This window comes from Aythya fuligula, chromosome 2 (genome assembly GCF_009819795.1).
Source record: "Aythya fuligula isolate bAytFul2 chromosome 2, bAytFul2.pri, whole genome shotgun sequence".
NCBI classification, from domain to species: domain Eukaryota; kingdom Metazoa; phylum Chordata; class Aves; order Anseriformes; family Anatidae; genus Aythya; species Aythya fuligula.
In genome coordinates this window covers 24,417,173-24,435,087 of record NC_045560.1, presented here as the reverse complement: position 1 = coordinate 24,435,087, position 17,915 = coordinate 24,417,173, and the positions used below count along the sequence as shown (strand labels likewise).

The 17,915-nt window shown below is 38.6% G+C and overlaps 1 long non-coding RNA gene across 1 annotated transcript; it reads right to left on the bottom strand.

The window, feature by feature from the left end:
* Window positions 1–2,192: 2,192 nt before the first annotated feature.
* On the bottom strand, window positions 2,193–16,932 carry LOC116486413. Its single transcript, XR_004252952.1, has 4 exons — window positions 16,794–16,932; window positions 10,465–10,607; window positions 8,719–9,238; window positions 2,193–3,494 (listed from the first exon to the last, which is right to left on the bottom strand). It is a non-coding gene; the product is annotated as an uncharacterized LOC116486413 (long non-coding RNA).
* Between the last annotated feature and the right edge of the window lie 983 nt (window positions 16,933–17,915).

The following is a 17,915-nucleotide window of genomic DNA, read 5'->3' as shown; positions in this document are numbered from 1 at the left end:
ACCTTTGCGTTCTTAGCTTCTGTTTTGAATATATGGATGAGAAAAAAATAGTTGTCAACACATGCATAGTGGGAGATAGGCAGGCTAGGAAGCTGAGTCCTGGCAGGGCAGTCTTTGGAAATGAAATCAGGTCCTTTATAAGACTGGGTAAAGGAGCTGGGGCAGTGGTTGAAAGAACAGTTCATAAATTTGGCTCTAGTGCCAGCTTACAAATGCCCACCAGATATTTAGATGATCGCATTCAGGGCTTGTGCCCTGGCTGCACTCTCTGATTATGCACTGTGATGGGGAGTGACAGGACTCTGCTGTTAAATGTTTACACAAACTTTTTTTTCTAAGGTGTGCAAAAGCGATGGATCTGGCACAGAGGCAGAACTAGTGAACACAGAGCAGTAGAGCCTATCCTGGAAACTTAAGCTTCTCCTTACTGGCACAGCCTCTCCAACAGATTATGGTAAAAGCATATCCTGCCTTCTTGAAGGGGGTGTGAGGTGTGTACCTTAGCTGGAAGTGATCAGCCTTTTCCTAGCAGACACACCTCCTCCATGTCCCCCAGATGTGATGGCTAGATGGATTATTCCTTCTATAATCACTGGAAATGGGATTCTCACCCAAATAAACTGGTTGTGCCACTGTATACAAATTCAGCTATGGGTGCAATCCCAACTGATGAGTCCAGTGAATAATCCCAAAACAATGTAATTCATTCGTTTAATTTCCATTTTCTAATTGTTATTTTTTAATTCAAAATAAGTTTATCACATTCATTTACTGATCAACAATGAGTCTGTCACTCACTAAATAGAAGCTGTGTTAGTTCTTGAACTGGCCAAGGACAAACAGAATAATCAAGTGTCTCAGAAGTGGATGAGGAGTCAGGGTTTTGTGTTGCTCTGTCTGTGGTTGTCTGTACATGTGGATAACTCTACCTTGTGTTCATTTTCTCTTTTCCATAAATGTTTCTGCTTTGTAAAATGCTTTGAAATCTATAGAGATGGAGTGGTGAGTGGTAAGCTGTATGTGTGTAGCTGCATTTCCAAACCAGGAAAAATGTAAGTGCAGTTTCCAGTAACACATTATAAATGGATTGAGCAGTAATCCATTGATTCAGACATATAGGCAATCAGAAACGACATAAGCTGTGATTTTATGAAGTTATGTATCAGCTCTTTTCCATGTTGCTTCAGGATATAAGGTCCATGAGCTCCCAGCAGTGTAGTAACAGAGACAGGTCTATGTGCAGGGCCCCTCTCAGCCTCCAAATCTCATGGTGACACAACGTACTCCTGGGCTTTAGATATTGCTTCTCCTCAGACAACAACTGCAAGCTGTAGTGAGTGAAATGTTCTGAAAACTGCTTAAATGGGAGTGTTATAGTTTGAAATCTCTTATATTAACTGTGCCTTTGTAGTACTAAGAGGAAGATGGGATCAGCTGAGGGTCTGTCCATGCCCAGCTGGAAAAAAATCCTTCCCAATTCCCTAAAGCAGCATCCTTGGGTCAGAGCTACTTCTGAAGGAAAAAAAGAGGTAACTCCCAGATACTCCAATGCAGATGCTTAAATTACCAAAGGAAGGGTAAAAGCCAGTCAACTCCCCTCTACTTCAAGCTGGCTAATGGAAAGGATGAAATTTTACCTGTCTCCTCTGTAAAAAGCTTTCCTGCCCCTTGGTCTCCTCCTACCTCAGTCTGATTAAATCTTCCACTCAATGAAATGGGGAGAGGGGCTTTGAGATAAACACTTTCAGAACAGTAGTTAAGGGTTTAAGTCTGGGAAGAGTGAATATATTTTCTCTTTTACAAAAGAGATTCTTATCAGTGTAGAAATGTTACCTTTCATAAGGGTTTGATATTTTTTCTCACACTGCAAATGAAGATGTGGGGAGATTTATTGTCACTGCACAAAGTGCCAGTGTAGTCTGGCTAGGGTTCCCTTTTTTTGGGGGTGCCCTTTGAACCGTCACTGCGGACATCAAAAACTAGTCTGGTATATCCAATTTAAATTTAAAAGAAACTAATTTTAGGGTATAGAAACATTTTAAATCCTAGCATTTGGCTCATCTATGGCATTGTGTTGGCAGGTGGCTTGAATGATTGCTGCTTCAAGCAGCACTTGCTGTGGGCATCAGGGCATCCTGCTGTGCAAACAGAGCTGCAAGGCACAGTAATGATAACTGGTGCTCAGGGGACTCTCTTTACCTTAGAGAATCCCAAAGCATTTTATGGCTGTTGAGGACCACAGCCAGGTGTACTGGAACCAAGATACTGATATTTGTGCTGCCAGCTGCTCATCCATCAGACCCGGATTATTCCTTCTGACTGACTCTGCCTCTCATTGGGTGCTAGACATCTTGCTTCCCAAGCAATACTTTCTTCCATATTATATGTCTTTTATTTCCTCGGTAGCTTATAGATTATTCAGACTAAGAGCCAAGATCCCAAATCCCAGATCTGTACTAATTTGTGGAGGTCAGAGCCAGCCTTGCAGCTAAGCCTTAACTGCTTGCAATAATCACCAGTCTGAAATTATAAGGGAGACTTTCAGACTCTGTTGAGACAGACTTCAAAATCAATTTAAAAAATGTACTCTTTTTATTTGCTGCTTATGTTTTGTTCCCAGTTTTGAGATCTTTGTGAACTTTGGAGCTTTTTTTTATTTTCAATGAAAGTGGAAGTTGTCATGTAATCTTCAGATGCCGGAAGAGACTGTCATGTCAGCTACAGGGAGGATCTTGATAAAATCATGAGAGTGGGCAGCTGGATACATGGGCCAATGGAATTATTTTAATAATAACAGAGTTTAAAAGCTCCTGCCAGACCCTGTGTGTTAGGCCCTTTAATCCCTAAAGGATTTACAGACGTGCATGCTGCTTTCGAGTGTCTCTGTTCTTTCCACATTTGATAAACAAAAATCAGCATTAGTGCATAGATGTAAATTCCATGCCAAGGAAACAAAATATGCTGGTTCTTGTTTCTTGGGGGGGAGTGATGCTACTGGGTCTTGCTCTATTAAGGGTCATGCCAGTATTCAGTAGCACCTGGCTGTTTTATTTAGGGATGAGGTGGGAGTCTGTGCTTCCTGGGCCAAAGCAAGAAAAGAGTAAGGAAAACTTGAGGGATTCCAGCAAATGTTCTGAAATGAAGCATTCATTTGTTATTAGGGTTGTTCAAAATTCTACATCAATACATATATTAATGTTCTCAACATCTGGACTAAAGAGCTGTTTAAAGCACTTGGCTTAACCCAAATACATTGAGTTAAATGCAGAAAGCCTGGTTCCACGTCTTTTAACTTTTTGTTTCTGGTCACACATGAATCTTTAGTTCCTGGCTGATAGCCCTGGTGTGAAGCCATCTGCTGAGCTGAGTGCTGGGTTCTTGAGGCTGCACATGTGCTCGTAGATTATACATTATACTAGTGCTCTGCAATCTCTTGCTTCCATATGTGACCTCCCTGGTGTCGTGTGTTAACAAAGAAGTTGGTTTCCTCAGACCTGCATAGGAGAGAAGGAAAAAAAAATAAAGGTACTTGTATAGATGGGATAGGGGGATTAAGTTACTGTGTGTGTCTGGGTGTGTGGGGGTAACACAGTAACTCATGTACTCCTGGAAATCTGAACTATATTTGGTATGAACTATATTTGATAATGAATTTTCTTGATGACAAAAAGGGGTGTTGACACAAAAAAAGATAAAAATGATTTGATTAAAGTTACATGTTTGAATGAAGTGCTGGAGGCAGAATCAAAATATCAGGTAATCTGAGTGCATGAACAAGGCCAGAACATGGAATTTAGTTCAAGGAAATTAAATGTAATCTATAAAGAAACCTGGTTCTAATACTTTTGCCAGCATGGGCAATCTTAAGAGCTAACTTGGGATAAAGATAATGATTTGTATGGAAATCAGTCTTTCAAACTGATCTTTTGAACTTCAAGGCAATGGAAACTTAACAGTGAAAATCTTCTGGAACATGCTAACTATATTTCTTTCTCGCTTGCCTATGTCTCCTTGGGTGCATGGGAGTGCAACATTAGGGTGCTATGGGGAAAGCAGAGTGACCATTCTTTTAGAGTTTTGGTCCTCCTTTCAGAAATACATGTACATTCCCGTGTACCACTTAATATCCTTTTAAAAATCGCAGTAGACAACATAGGTACACTGGGATATATTTCTTTTGCATAAAAGAAGTATGACCAGTCTAGGTTTTCCCCTTTCTTCCATAGAGGCAGCAGAGAGCTACTTTTCTTTTTATCCTTGCAAGTCAGCCACCTCTGGAATATACAGAGTAAAAGAAATTTAACAACTGAAAGTCCTCTGTGTGCGTATGTCTGCATTTCCTAAGCTTTACTGACTTCTCTGAGTCACAGAACATCAGAAACAGAGAGCACATAATGGGAAAGTAATAATCTGTCCTATCTTTTTTATATTTTATATTAAGCATCTGCTTTTAGCTACAGTCAGAGAATAATGAGCTAATGGACCTTTGGTATGACCTGGTATGGCCATTCCTGATATATATAAATATAAATAAAAAGATACATATAAAATACCTAAAAAGAAAACCTTTTACCAGAATAAGAAACCACAATATGTACAACTTGTCCAGTACAACAGATTTATGACTGAGGAGCCTGTGCTAGCAGTAGTGAAGTTCTTAGTAATGTAGAAAGTGTGTATCTGTAAATGTGTATCTGTTTGCAAGGGAGTGCTAAGTACTTAGTTAAAGCAAAATCTATATCAGAGACTGGTAGAACCCAGTTCTTTATAAAGATCTGAACTGAAAATTCATCAGTTTAATCAAAGTTTACTACTCTGAGATACCAAGAAGCCAGGTCCTATGGTAAACTCCAATGGCTCCATTTTTGGTTCAATTTACTAGGGGGAGACTATGGCCTGACACATTGAAGAGTGTGGGGGTCTGGTGGGGTCCTGGCAAATAAATATGTGCTCTGGGATGAGGGTAGGGCAGTCTGCCATTAACAACCATCTTGATTTAAACTTTGGATTAAGCAGAAAAAGATGGAGAAAAGTGCCTTGTGTGAGAAGGAAAAAAAAAAATAGAAAAAAAAATAGACTGTTAATTGCATACAATTCAACTGGAGTGATATATATCCACTACATGTTTCTTTCTCTGGGTATGAGTCTGGGCACTTAAACCAGGAACAGACATTTTTCATGTTAAATTCTCAAAATTCAACACCTCTATTTTACTCCCAGAAACACAGGTCTTTATGTTTCCCATTAAAAAATCAGCTCTTTGGGTTCCCATGCATTTTAGACAATGCTTTTTCCTTGGTCTCCATTAGCTGAGCTCACGTAACAGAATCCTCTTCTCTGCTTCTGTGTTTTACCAGCCTTCAGACACCTGAAGCAGTGTCTCAGCTTCTGATGGCAAAAGTAAATTCTGTTTCCAATCAGTTCTCTCAGCCCATTTGTTTGCTTGGTTTGTGATTAAGCTGAAGTGTTCACGAAAGGATCTGCCTCACTTTGTTGGACCAGATTTGCAAGGTGCTTGTGTTTCTACATTCAATAAAATCTATGGGAAACAGGAGGTGGTCAAGGTTGAGCGTGATGTCAAGGAGTAGAAATGTCCTGAATTAATATGGCATCAAAGTTAAAGATATTTGTAGTGAATATGAAGTTAATGCAATTAAATAAATATATATATATATTGGATTTTTTTTTTTTTTCTTTTTTTTTTTTTCTTTGGGATATTTTCTTCAGGTACATGTATCATCAACAGGATTTGAGGGACAGCTGAGAAGTGTCATTTTATCATACCAAATTACCTGAAAAAATCCAAATTCAAAGGCAGGGAAAGTATTGTAATAAAAACTAGTAACAATGAAATATCTGTCTAACAATATTGCAGAACAACCAAATGGCTGGTTCTAAAAACAGAAAGGAAAATACTGTGGTTTTGCTTCAAGATAAATATTTCTGCTTTATGCGTGCTATAAAAATGTATCCCCTTCTGGACAAATTAACCAGTTCTAAAAAACTGACTTTTTTTGCACTCCCTAAATCTTTCTTTCTTTAATGACCTCTGTGCCACAATTTTTGCCTCCAAGCAGTAATTAACCACTCTGCAAGTCACCACAAGTAAGTCAGAAATGAATTACACTTTTAAAAAGTCTGTAGCATTACCATAGTTTAAACTAAAGTAATCAAACTTGTGCTGCTACTCTCTTGTGTGATTCAAGTACAAATATTATGAAATTTTCAATAGCTTTCAGTGTCCTGCATAGCAACTGCAGATGAAAATACTGCAAAGCCTGAATCACCAAAGGAAGTCTGAAATGAGTAGAACTGTCCTTGAACACACCTTAAAATGGTTCACATTTATTATCCAGGCAAAGCATCTCTTGCTTTATGTAACTTTTTTCCAACGTCTTTCATAAAGTGATGGGAAAATATGCAAATAAGATTAAGCATCTTGCAGTGCATTTGATTGTATCTTGCAACATCTTAGGGGTGGAGAAAATTCAAGGAATGTCGTCATACAATTTTCCCTCAGGTTTTTAGTTAACAAGGAGAATGTCTAAATACAGAGCTTGATTATTTCACTTAGGCTGGTACCAGTTGGGAGTAAATCTATTCAAGTCAACATAACCTCCCTCAGGCATACAATGCTCAGAGAATTGAAGGCTACACATCCTATCAGTTTACAGCTGCAAATCTTTCAATAAGTTTATAGTAAATCTCTTTGCTTCTGAGATGTGATTTGCTTTGTTTAAGCATAGGGATATCTTGTTTAAGCACAGGGATATCTTAACTATGTTTACTTTGCATCAGCTCATACAGCAACAGCTTTTGTCAGGAACTTTTCCCTGACACTACTTTTGCCAAATGACATGCATTTTGCATGATCAAAATTGCTAAATCAGAATACAGGGCACAACTTTACCATTTTTCTGATCAATTTACACTGAAATGTTACATAGCTCATTGTTTAAATCACTGCTCATTTTGCTGGGGTAAGATTCATTTGATATGAATGCTGATATACAACTGTTCCCTTTTTACATCAAGGATTTTTACAACAGATTTTTCAATTGGAATTTTGAAGCAGAGCAATTAAAAACATTTTATAGACTTCTAAGCACATATTTTGGAGTCTGAGAATAAAGTCTACCTTTTAATTTGTTGTGCCCAAGTCCATGAAACTGGTAGAAAATAACTTAGTAAGAATAAACCTTTTGATCTATTGGAAGTTAAGAATGTAATCCATACTGGAGAAAAAACACAAAACCTGAGATGCAACAATGAAAATTTGACTTTGAAGATCAGAGAAATGAACTAAAAATTACTTTTATGGGCATCACAACTTGACATTACAGTCAACTTTTTAGATTACAGTATATTTGTGAATTCTGGAAATACTCCTGGGTGAAATCTTGAACAAATTCCCACCTGCTATTTACCTTCTTATTTGGAGTAGTAATATGTACCATAGCAAAATTAGCTAGCATCAAAATAACTAAAACTAGACTTTTGACTGCTTGGCCAATCTATTTTGAAGTGGAACACTGAGAATCATTGGAGTATGACATTCAAACAGAATGATGCAATATCAGCACTGCATTCTACATGTCTATGTATGTACTACCTTGTATGGTACCTACGTGCCTCCAATATAGGTTACTTTTACATTAGACAATTTTTCTCTACACATATCAGAAACCTTGTAGACAAAGCAAGCAAACAAACAAAATGGATAATGAGTTATTACAAAAGGTTTTCTGTCCAGGAGAAGGGCTGAATTACATTCAGTATCAGTGGGAAATGACTGAAGAGACAGCGTGACACCTTAAGCACATTTTTGACCAAAAAAAAAAAAAAAAAGAAAGAAAGAAAGAAAAAAAAAACAAAGAAAAAAAGATAACATCTGAGGTATTATGTTTGAAGGTGCAAAGGAACAAGGGGATTATATCAGCAAAAACTGTAATGCTTGAAAAGAAATGGGTGGGAGTTAAAAAAGAGGGCTACAATACAAAGGTGGGATGCTTTCCTTCCTTCTTTGTCCCCCTTCACACAATTTTATTTGCTCTCCCCATTACTCCTTTTTTTTTTTTTTATTTTAATTTTTTTTTTCCCTCACTTTTTGGTTCTTATTTCTTCTTGGATTTCCTTTTCCACCTGTTTTCCTCTCTTTTCTCTATTTCTCTCTCACCGTCACAAGTCTCACACAGGACTTTGTGGAGAAGTGCTGCTGTGAGCAGCCATGGGGTCTGCCTTGTGCAGCAGCCTCCTCACTCTAGTAAGTCTGGCAGTAGGGAAATCCAGTACCTGGAGTGTCAGGAGAATCGAACAAGCAGCAGATATGCATTTCCTAAGCTGAGCTAGTTATTCCTCTGCGAGGTCAGAGCCAACAAAGTGAGACACAGGTATCTCGAACTGCCTTTGAACACCATTTTACCTGGTGCAAAGTCTGGAGCAGGAACAGGAAGAGGAGCAGGAGCTCACCTGTTGCATCTGTTAGACTGGTAAAGCAGTCTGCATTACACTTAGAGTGACTCTGCTTCATTTGAACTTTCTCATGGTGAATTTTTGGGGTCATCCCTGCTTTTCTGTTGTCTGGGTAAGCTTGACCACCTCAGCAGTTGACATCTATATAAGGCATCTCTCAATAAAATGGTTTATTTCCAACAGAACATTGCTCTCATGCACAGCAAACAGTTAACAAAACTCATGAGGTATCAGGTTGGCTCTTACCATCTATTATAGTATGTTGCTCTCCTCCTACTTGTTCTCATTTCTGGTTATAGGAAGCAGCCTTCTCTTCTTTGTGGGTGCCTCTGTGCACGTGCTGAAAATCCATGTTCCCAGATCCTATATATCTCTAAGGATTTCAGTTTTCCCTTTGTTCTTGGGTTCTGCCTGGGAAAGGTAAATCTTGCTGGATTTCCGTCAGGCATATGTGGCCCCCCATTATTGGCTGCTCAGGTTGTTGCCTCCAAAGTTTCCTTTATAACCTTATCTTTGCCATTGTCTCATTTCCTGCTTGTTTTCCACTAGGACTTGCCTTTGATTTAGCAGGTGAACTTGGGGGCAGATTGTATTTAAAAAATATATACGTGGGTGCCTTATCCCCCACTGAAGCCTTGGGAGGGATGTACATGAGCCTCCCTGTACTGTTCATGGAAAGTTTTGACACTAATTGCAGCTCCTCCTCGGCTAGCTTGGCTGCCCTCCTGCCTGCAGCTGTCTTCCAGCTCTGAAAGTCAAGGATAACCTGGAAAAAAACAAACAAAACAAATGTTTTGTTGGCTTGTAGTTTAAAATAATTGCTTTGCTTAGACCTTGTAATGACCTCCACCATTAACTTTTGAGAGGGGGTTGTTTCCTTAAATCCAAACACGTGCTCATACACTCTCTGGGAAATTTGTGACTTTAACCCAGTGAGATGGCATGACCTTCTGCTAGAATGAATAATTTTTGAACAGAAATTCCAGTGGCACTTAGTGAGCTGTGCTGAGAAGGTCGCATAAATAGCATTTCTCATGGTGATAGCAGCATCTGAAACTTTATCATTACATTTTTACATTCATAAATATTTCAGCAATAATTTGTGGCATTTTGCACTTGATTTTTTTTTTTACATGCACAGGGCCAAAGACTGGTAGCAACAAACCATTGAAGAAAAGGGCAGTGAAGTTGTCATTTTCCATTTGGTATATGTATTCCATGATTTTGTATTCTCTGTGCATGCCAAGAAAAGGGCTGTTTTGGCTTGTATGTTAATGGCACTGTGAAGTGTGGCTGAACTGGGCTCTCCTGAACCCAAGGACCCAGACAACCATTAGAAAACACTTAAAAATACACTTCACAGCTGCTTCTTTTGTCTATTCAACAGTGGAATTGTTACCTGCTTACCTTAGAGTGGGATTGATGAGATAGCAGCCAAAAGGATTTGCAGAAAGGAGCTTTTCACTTTTTTACTTTTGAGAAAGCAAAAGCAGTACACCGAGAGCAAGAGCATGTAAATATACAGGAACAGTAGGTGAAAAATGAAATCCTGCCTGAAGTCATCTAGTAACCTTTATGTGTTAGCTTTACTTTTGATGTGTCAACCAAGAAGTTTAAGCTTTTATACTCTCTCCAGCCAAGAAAGTTTATTGCTTAAAAAACAAACAAACAAGAAAGATTTCTTCCCAGTTGTAGTCACCCTTCTTTCTATGTTCTTCTTTACAGCAAACACTCCTGAGTGTTAATGGGTTTTTACCAGATAGTAAATTTAACATTTGCATGGTCCCAAGTTAAGTTTTATTCCATGAAGCAATATATCAAACATAATGTAGTTCCAGAGGTCTCACAATTTAATAGATAAGGAAAAAACAAGTAGAAAATATACAAATGAGCCAGAGTAAGAGTGCAGCATGGAGCTATAGTAGCATATGACCAGTTTGTTGATGTTCTTCTCATTACTTACTCATAACTAGGTTTTACCTTATTACTTACAGTATTGAAGTGATAACTTTTTGGAGAAGCTCAGTTAGGAATGACATCTTGGCTTCACAGTGTTTTTCTGGAAGTTCTCTTCATTTGTATCATGTGTTGTGTCGGGCTGGTGTGTTGATCAAAAAATAACTTTACTCTGTGTCCTAAAATTGACAGATGTGAATACCTGTAACTTAAATACCTGTAACTTAACTGCAGAAAAACAAACAAACAAGCAAACAACAACAACAACAACAAAGAACCAACAAACCCAATAATATAATGTGTCTGATGCATCTAATTAAAACAATAAAACAAGTAATCAGAGATCAGCCTCAAATTTGTTGACACATGCAGTGGATTGCTTTTGAACAATCTGTAGACTAGTTGCATGAGTTGCTTGGTGAACAGTTTTGAGCAATGTTGACACCTAACAAGACTTCAGGGAAGAGATAAAAAAGCAACCACCAGAAAATACAACCTAAGAACACTGAATGCACTTGCAACCTAAGAACACTGAATGCAGCTTGCTAGGCAATATTTGCTTTTTTTTATTTTTACATTTTTCACTTAAAAAAAAATCCCTGTTTGCTGTTTGGTAAGTGTTGTGATAGTGCATACTTCTTGTGTCACTGCTCAAGCACATATTTTGCTCTTTTAGGGGTTTTGATCTTGCTAGATTTCAGTGGAGAAGCCATTAAAGATCTTGTCTGCTTATTAGCAGTAAAGAAATAGATTAAGTAAAAGTGTAATGCTGACAATATTTCATTTTTATAACTGAGAAATGGAAGCCATTGAAACAAAGGAAAGAAGGGGTGCAAGGGCTACAACCATGATTGCAAGTCCTACAGACTCTACTGTGAGTCTCCGAATAGGTGTTAAATGACACTGTAAGACTCTGTAAGAGGCATACTATTTCTTAAAGTTTTCCATATCTACAACCATGATAGCTACTTTAATCTCTGATTAAGAAACAGGATCTACAGAGCATTCTACTCTGCCAATTGTAAAGTAGGCATATCATACGATGACAGAAAATCATCAGTAGCATTTGGGTCAACTTCACACTATGACTTATTAAGCCTTTTAGAAAATAAAGCTCAAAGACCTTATTAATATCAACAAGGTGTGTTATAGTCACTCTTAATGGCAGGGATTAACCTTGTCATGGTTTGCTGCTTTCATTACAGTGCTAACAGTGAGCTAGGCTTATCATTCTGTTCCCTATACTGTATCTTTAGTGAGTGCAACGAATAGCTGATTTGGTCTTATTCACAGCAATGAAATGATATTTCAGGATTTCAACTTTCAGGATATTATGAATTTCTTCAGCAAAGCATGGATCTAAGCCTTGAGATACTGTGGCTAATCAATTCTATTAATTTCGTGTTGAAGCAGTGAAATAAATTTCCTGACCTCTTATGTATGGTTGTGAACCAGCCAGGAGAATTGTGGGGACATAGCAGAGCTTCTAGCTTCTTTATTTATTTAAAAAAAAAAAAAAAAAAGAGAGAGAGAAAAAAAAAGAGGTGGAATATTGAGCTAACACTGTAAATTTATGGGTAAATTCAAATCTCAGTTGAGGAAGGCATTAGCAATTTATTTCGCTATCCTTGAAATCTCTATTAGTAGGATTCAGTATCCCTGTTAGTGGTCTGTATTGTATTAAAGCCAGGAGGGCTTGAGCAAGATTGGAGTAGAGTGTTTTGAAAGAGACTATTACTCCAGAGAAAAGAAAAAACAAACCCCCAACACTTACCTACAGTTTACCTACAGGCATTGATCAGTCTTGGCTGGTATGGAGTTGGTCACATAAAGCTCATCATAACATTTTAAAGCACAGAAAGTAAACTTGAACTGCAATTTACCAGAAAATTGGGTGTTTCCTTAAACCTAAGAGATTAAAACATTTCTGTATACCTTATCATTTTAGGCTTTTCACCTGTGAATCTTCCTGTTTGCCAGGGGAACATCTTAAGTTTTGATTCCTGCTTCCATTAAGCTAAATGGCAAATTTCCATAGGACTTGTGAATGTACTCAAGACCTCAGAGACTTAAATAATACTTTTCTTTTTAAAGTAGACTGAATGACTGGAGAGGAAAATCTGCTAGAGTAGTGAGCCTTAATGATTCTAATGCACATTATGTTGGAAACTAGGACAATTAACAGTTTAACATAATGACAGAACATGTAGAATGGTTTCAAGGATGGCTCAGTAGATTTACTTCAAAGTCAGGCAGAATCCACATCTGGGAAAAGGTAATGCCTTTGTCTGCAGCCTCCCTGAAGTTGGTACTTAAACATTATTTTTTTTCCTTCATAACAGCTGGGGGGAAAACTAAAGAGATTTGCAATGTTTGAACCAACTCTCAAGGTGATCTATTTCAATGGAGCTAGTAAAAGCTGCTGTAAATACAGAAATGAGATCAATGTGTCTTTCCATAAAGGAGGCAGGAGAGGTAAAAGAGTATTTCTACCACAGGAGCACCTCACTGGTGTCTGCTGGCATGCCTTGAGGTGTATGAGTCCAAACATATAGACAGAGCTACCCTCTGTCTTGGGGACTCACCACTCACTCACTTGTCTACCAGACCTGGAGGACAGCATTTCTGTGTTTTGATTAACTTGGCATTATGTTTTATTTCACCCTTGTGTTTTGTATGAATCTATTTATTTCTGTCAGTCATTCAAGAAGGATTGGGGAATGGTAGTTCAAAAGGGCAGAAACACAGGTGTCTATATAAAAGGGAGAAAATTATGACCCTATGTGGCACCTAAAATCCCATCACCATGGATGTAGATGAGGTGTTTGTAGGTACAAGTGAAGAGCTGGACATTCTTCTCGTTAATACTCTGAATAACCAATAGGTCCACAAAAATGTTAGAATTTCACACATGTATGAGGTGGTTGTGAAACTGGACCTTCACAAGAGTTCTATCTAGTCATCTTCTGCTAGCTAAGCTCTGAAAGTGCTCTGAGTCCCTCCCCGTCCCCCTCCCTTTATCGCCCCCTCCCCTCCCCCTCCCGTCCTCTCCCCTTCCCTTTAAATCTATCACATTTTTTTTTTTTTTTTTTTTTTTTTTTTCCTGTCTGCTCCATTTCAATTTGAACCACTTCAGTGGAATAAAGGGGTGAGACCTGGGTCTGATTTCTCTAACTGAGTTGGAAAAACAGCCAGGGAATATAGGGTGTCTCTTGGTCTCTTGCAGTTCTTTTGCTTTCAGCTCCAGCCCTACCTTGCTAATACTCAAACTTTTCATCTATGCTGGGACTAGTGCCAACAGTCAGAGTTGGCCCAAACACAAGAAAACTTCAAATGAACTGCCCCCTCAGCTCACTTGTGCACAAACTAAAGGGAACTGTGGATCTGGTCCTGTTTTCTCATTTGTGGACATCCTTTTATAAGATTCATCTCATTTAGACACCAGAGACAGGAAAAAAGCCTAACTTGCCTTTGAAATATAACAAACTGCACTTAAAAAGGGATCTGGAGGAATGACTTATATCCCTCACAAAAAAAAAATAATAATCTGTAAAATCAGGTTAATATGGACACAGTGCAAACTGGCATGGTTTCCCTTGTGTTTATGTTTTGGCTCGGCTGTAGTTTTGGGGGCATGGTGTTGAGGCAGGATTCAGAGGGTGCCAGGCAGGTATCACATCACAGGTATAGGCAGCACGGCTGCTGCCAGGCCTGGTGTCAAGGACTGGGTTGTCCTGGCACTTCTGGAGCACAAGGGCAGTTAGCTGACCATAAGGCCACAACCTCACTGAGCTCCATTTTTCCTCCAGAGAAAGAGCTCAGGTTGCTGGATTGTTTGCTTAAGAAGGCAATTCATGTCCCAGATCTGAATATTCCCCAAAGGTTTAGATTTTGAGCTCGAACCCCTTTCCTCACTGATGACAAATTAGGAACTAAACTAAAAGTGAGTAATCAGAGATGTCCCCAGTGGAACTGAGTTATTTTAATGAAGTCCAGGAGTCTGAAAAAAATGAGTGTGTGAGTTGTGTGATGAGTGTGTCAAAAGAAATTTTAGGAGTGCTTTCCATTGTGTTTGGGTGTAACTAACCCAAGTGAAAGAGACCGATGGAGCAGAGGTACCGAGAAAACTTGAATGGTGGAAAAATCCCTGCACTGGCTTTGCCTTGATTTTCCCAAGAGATTGCTCTTGTGGGCTACTTTACCGCAGCATTTCTCTTGAACAGATTTCTAAATATTTTCCTCTGAAGAATCCACAGGAAGATTTACTGGAAGCATCAGAAGAGCTGTAGCCCTTCTGGCATTATAACATGTGATGAACTTTGTGTCACTGGTAGGGAAAGCAGAGGCACCACTGCATGGCCTTCTCCTAAGTCCTCCTACCAAGCCAACCTGAGATCAGAGTGTGGGGTTTGCCAACCAGACCACCAAAATCAAACACCAAACTATATTCAGCTGGGACAAACAAGGGTAAAATGAAGGCTATTTGCTTTCCTTTATGAATATCATAAAGTTTAGAAAGTATCCTTCACTGCATGTCCGCACCAGGTCTAGCCTCCCTGTAGGGCTGGGGCAGAGAGACAGAGAGGACTCAGTATCAATGAGTGGATGAGTTGGGTTAGCTGCTTGCAAGGTGAATGATGCTGCAATCTTGTGTACAGGGCCCAAAAGCTGTCTCCTCAACATGTGCTCACTGGGAGACTCAGAAGGCAACTGAGCTGAGTCATCCTCACATCCATCTGAAGCATCCACTATCAGGCAGATCTGCCTCTTTAAGTTTTTTGAAGCCAAAAACTTGGTATCGCAGGAAAATTAAGAGACCTGAAGTCCCAGTTCCTATTTAGCTTAGTCTACAGATGAGTCTCTGTCTGGTTTCCATTTGTTGGCATGGAGAGCTTGCTCAGAGCTGCTGATGGTGATACCACACAGCCAGGCATTATTTCTGTGACCAGTCTCACACTGTGGTAATAGGGTTTGACATCATGTACATTCCTATTTTGTCTGTGTCCCTGCCTCTTTTTAATGAGGTTTGATGTTACTTCATAGAGTGAAGCTATTTCAACATAATAGTTGCTGAGTTTTTCCTGTTTAAAGGGAAACATTTGCTTTATTTAAAGTTCTGAGGAAATCTCTTCTGGGTCTTTTTTTTTTTTTTTTTTTTTTTTTTACCAGAAAAACAATAAGTTCTGCTTGATTTCTTTTTCTTCTGAGTAATTATCATTATTTCTCCTATGCGTTTATAGTAAATCTAATGTCCAACCCCACTTCCAGTTGTAGAAAATGACTCCAAATCGTATAAACACGTGTCCCCCAGCATCACAATGACTACATTCTCAGAACTCCTCTGTGCAGCTGAGGAATGCCATTTTCCTCATTAGTGCTTCGCAGAAACAGAATTTGATGCACAGGGCAAGTGGCTTGCAAAGTCAGACAGAGCTATGCATGAATCTCAGATCTACCAGGTCCCAGTTAGGTACCTTGGCTATAAAATTGTCTTTCTTTTATGGACATTACAGCTGTGATTTGCAAAGAACCTTGCACAATCGACTTATTCCAATCCATAAGATTTGAGCACCTAACTCCTTTAGCACCTTTGAAAATCCATTTAAAAATATTTTTTCTCTCTCTCTTTTATTTTATTTTATTATTATTATTTTTTTTTTTTTTTTTTTTTTGCGGAAAACACTGTCTTCTCTATTCCCCATCTAGGATTATACCTGTTTGTAAAGGTGGATCTAAAGTATTAAAAAAAATCTGTATTTTCTTCTGACTTGGAGAAAGACCCAGCATTTCACTATTTAGTAGACTGTGTTTAACTGCCTTTCACTGTCATCACACTGTGTAATTACATTTAAGTCCCATACCTTGTCAGAGAATTAATACATTCTTGCATAAACAGTGTCACCTCTCCAAATCCTGCACTAAAATATCTGTTGTGTGAATATTTTAAAAAAAGAAGTTGGGATTGCTGATAAATATTTCCATTATTTACTCATCCAGTGTTCCAATGGAGAGATGCTGGAAACAACTGCTGTGCTACGTACCTAAAGGAAAAGGAAGGGAGCAAATCAAACAGAAAGCCTAGCTTTTACAAAAATCAAATGAGTATCAGCTGTTTTGTATTTTAACTTTTTGATTTCGAGCTATAAAAAAGCAAATTATTTTCTGTTTCACAGTAGATGGAGGAGAATTTGCTGGGGAACACAGAGGACAGACTGTAAAATGCATGCTTTTTAAGGCAAACAGCCAGCCCCCAAATTCTTCTGTCCCTGTGTATACAACCTGAGTTAGTTTAGTAGAACTTCAGCAAATGTCACAACCTTTCCTGTTTGCTTTTGCACTGCTAATATATTTGTGCATTGCAAAACCTTGCATCTTGTTGAAAATATCCTTCAGGGAGGGGAACGGGGAAATCCATATTCCTCTCTTCAGCAGAATCTCTTTGACGTCTCCTCTCCTCTCCTGTCATGCATCTGTCTGCATGAGGATAAATGCACTGCAACTGGAAAAGAGAGATAAATAGCGTAAGGAGAAATCATTATAAACCCCAGTGCTTGAGAGGTGCACTCTCGGAAACACGCCAGTCATAAAACCTGACCAGGCCTGAAAAATAAAAATCCCTCAAATAATAATATGGGATCCCCATGGACCATTTTCTTATGCCTCTTCCATAAGCATGGAGCATTAAAAGATTGAAAACTCTTTTTCACTTCATTCCATGCAGCCTGAAAAACCATACAACATACTCCGCATGCATTTATAATAAAAAACTGGAATAAAAGAATTTTCCTTTTTTTAGGACTGTGTGCAAAATGAACCCTGCAAAATGAAATACAAATAAAAGGAATAGAGAAGAACTGTGGAAGAAGCCTAAGAATCCTTTCCCTCCCTCTTCTGAATGACAGGCTGGAAGAGTGCTGAAAACTGATGTTTTCTCCTCTGTTCTGAGAGGTGCTGAATCTATATATACATATATATTTATATATATGTACATGTATATGTATATTGAAGTGCATGTCATTTAATTTATACAGGCAGCAAGCCTCTTGCAGGCCCAAAGGCTTCCTTTCTTTTTTGAGAAAATTTCAAGTGCACAATGAATGCGAAACAATGTAAGAAACCTTTGGCCACCCAAGACGTCATGGGTATTGTTCTGCTGCACTTGTGGCCTCTTTGGAGCTGACACGCAACGTAATGAGTAACAGCACTCCTCCCTGTGGTGCTCCTGTAGGCAAGTTACACGACTTGTTTGCGAATCATTCTTCCTCCCTCTTATTAGCAACTGGCATAATGATTTTGTGACTGTAGTTATCTCCTCAAGGAAGCCTTGCTGATGCGGTGTTATACACATTACACTTTGCAGGTTGATTTCATCAAACTTCACAATCTGCTTTGATGGGTGATTTTCATGTTTTCGTGCATGAGAGTGATGTGCTTTTTTTTTTTTTTTTTTTTTTTTTTTTTTTTTTTTTTTCTCCAGAGATCATTCA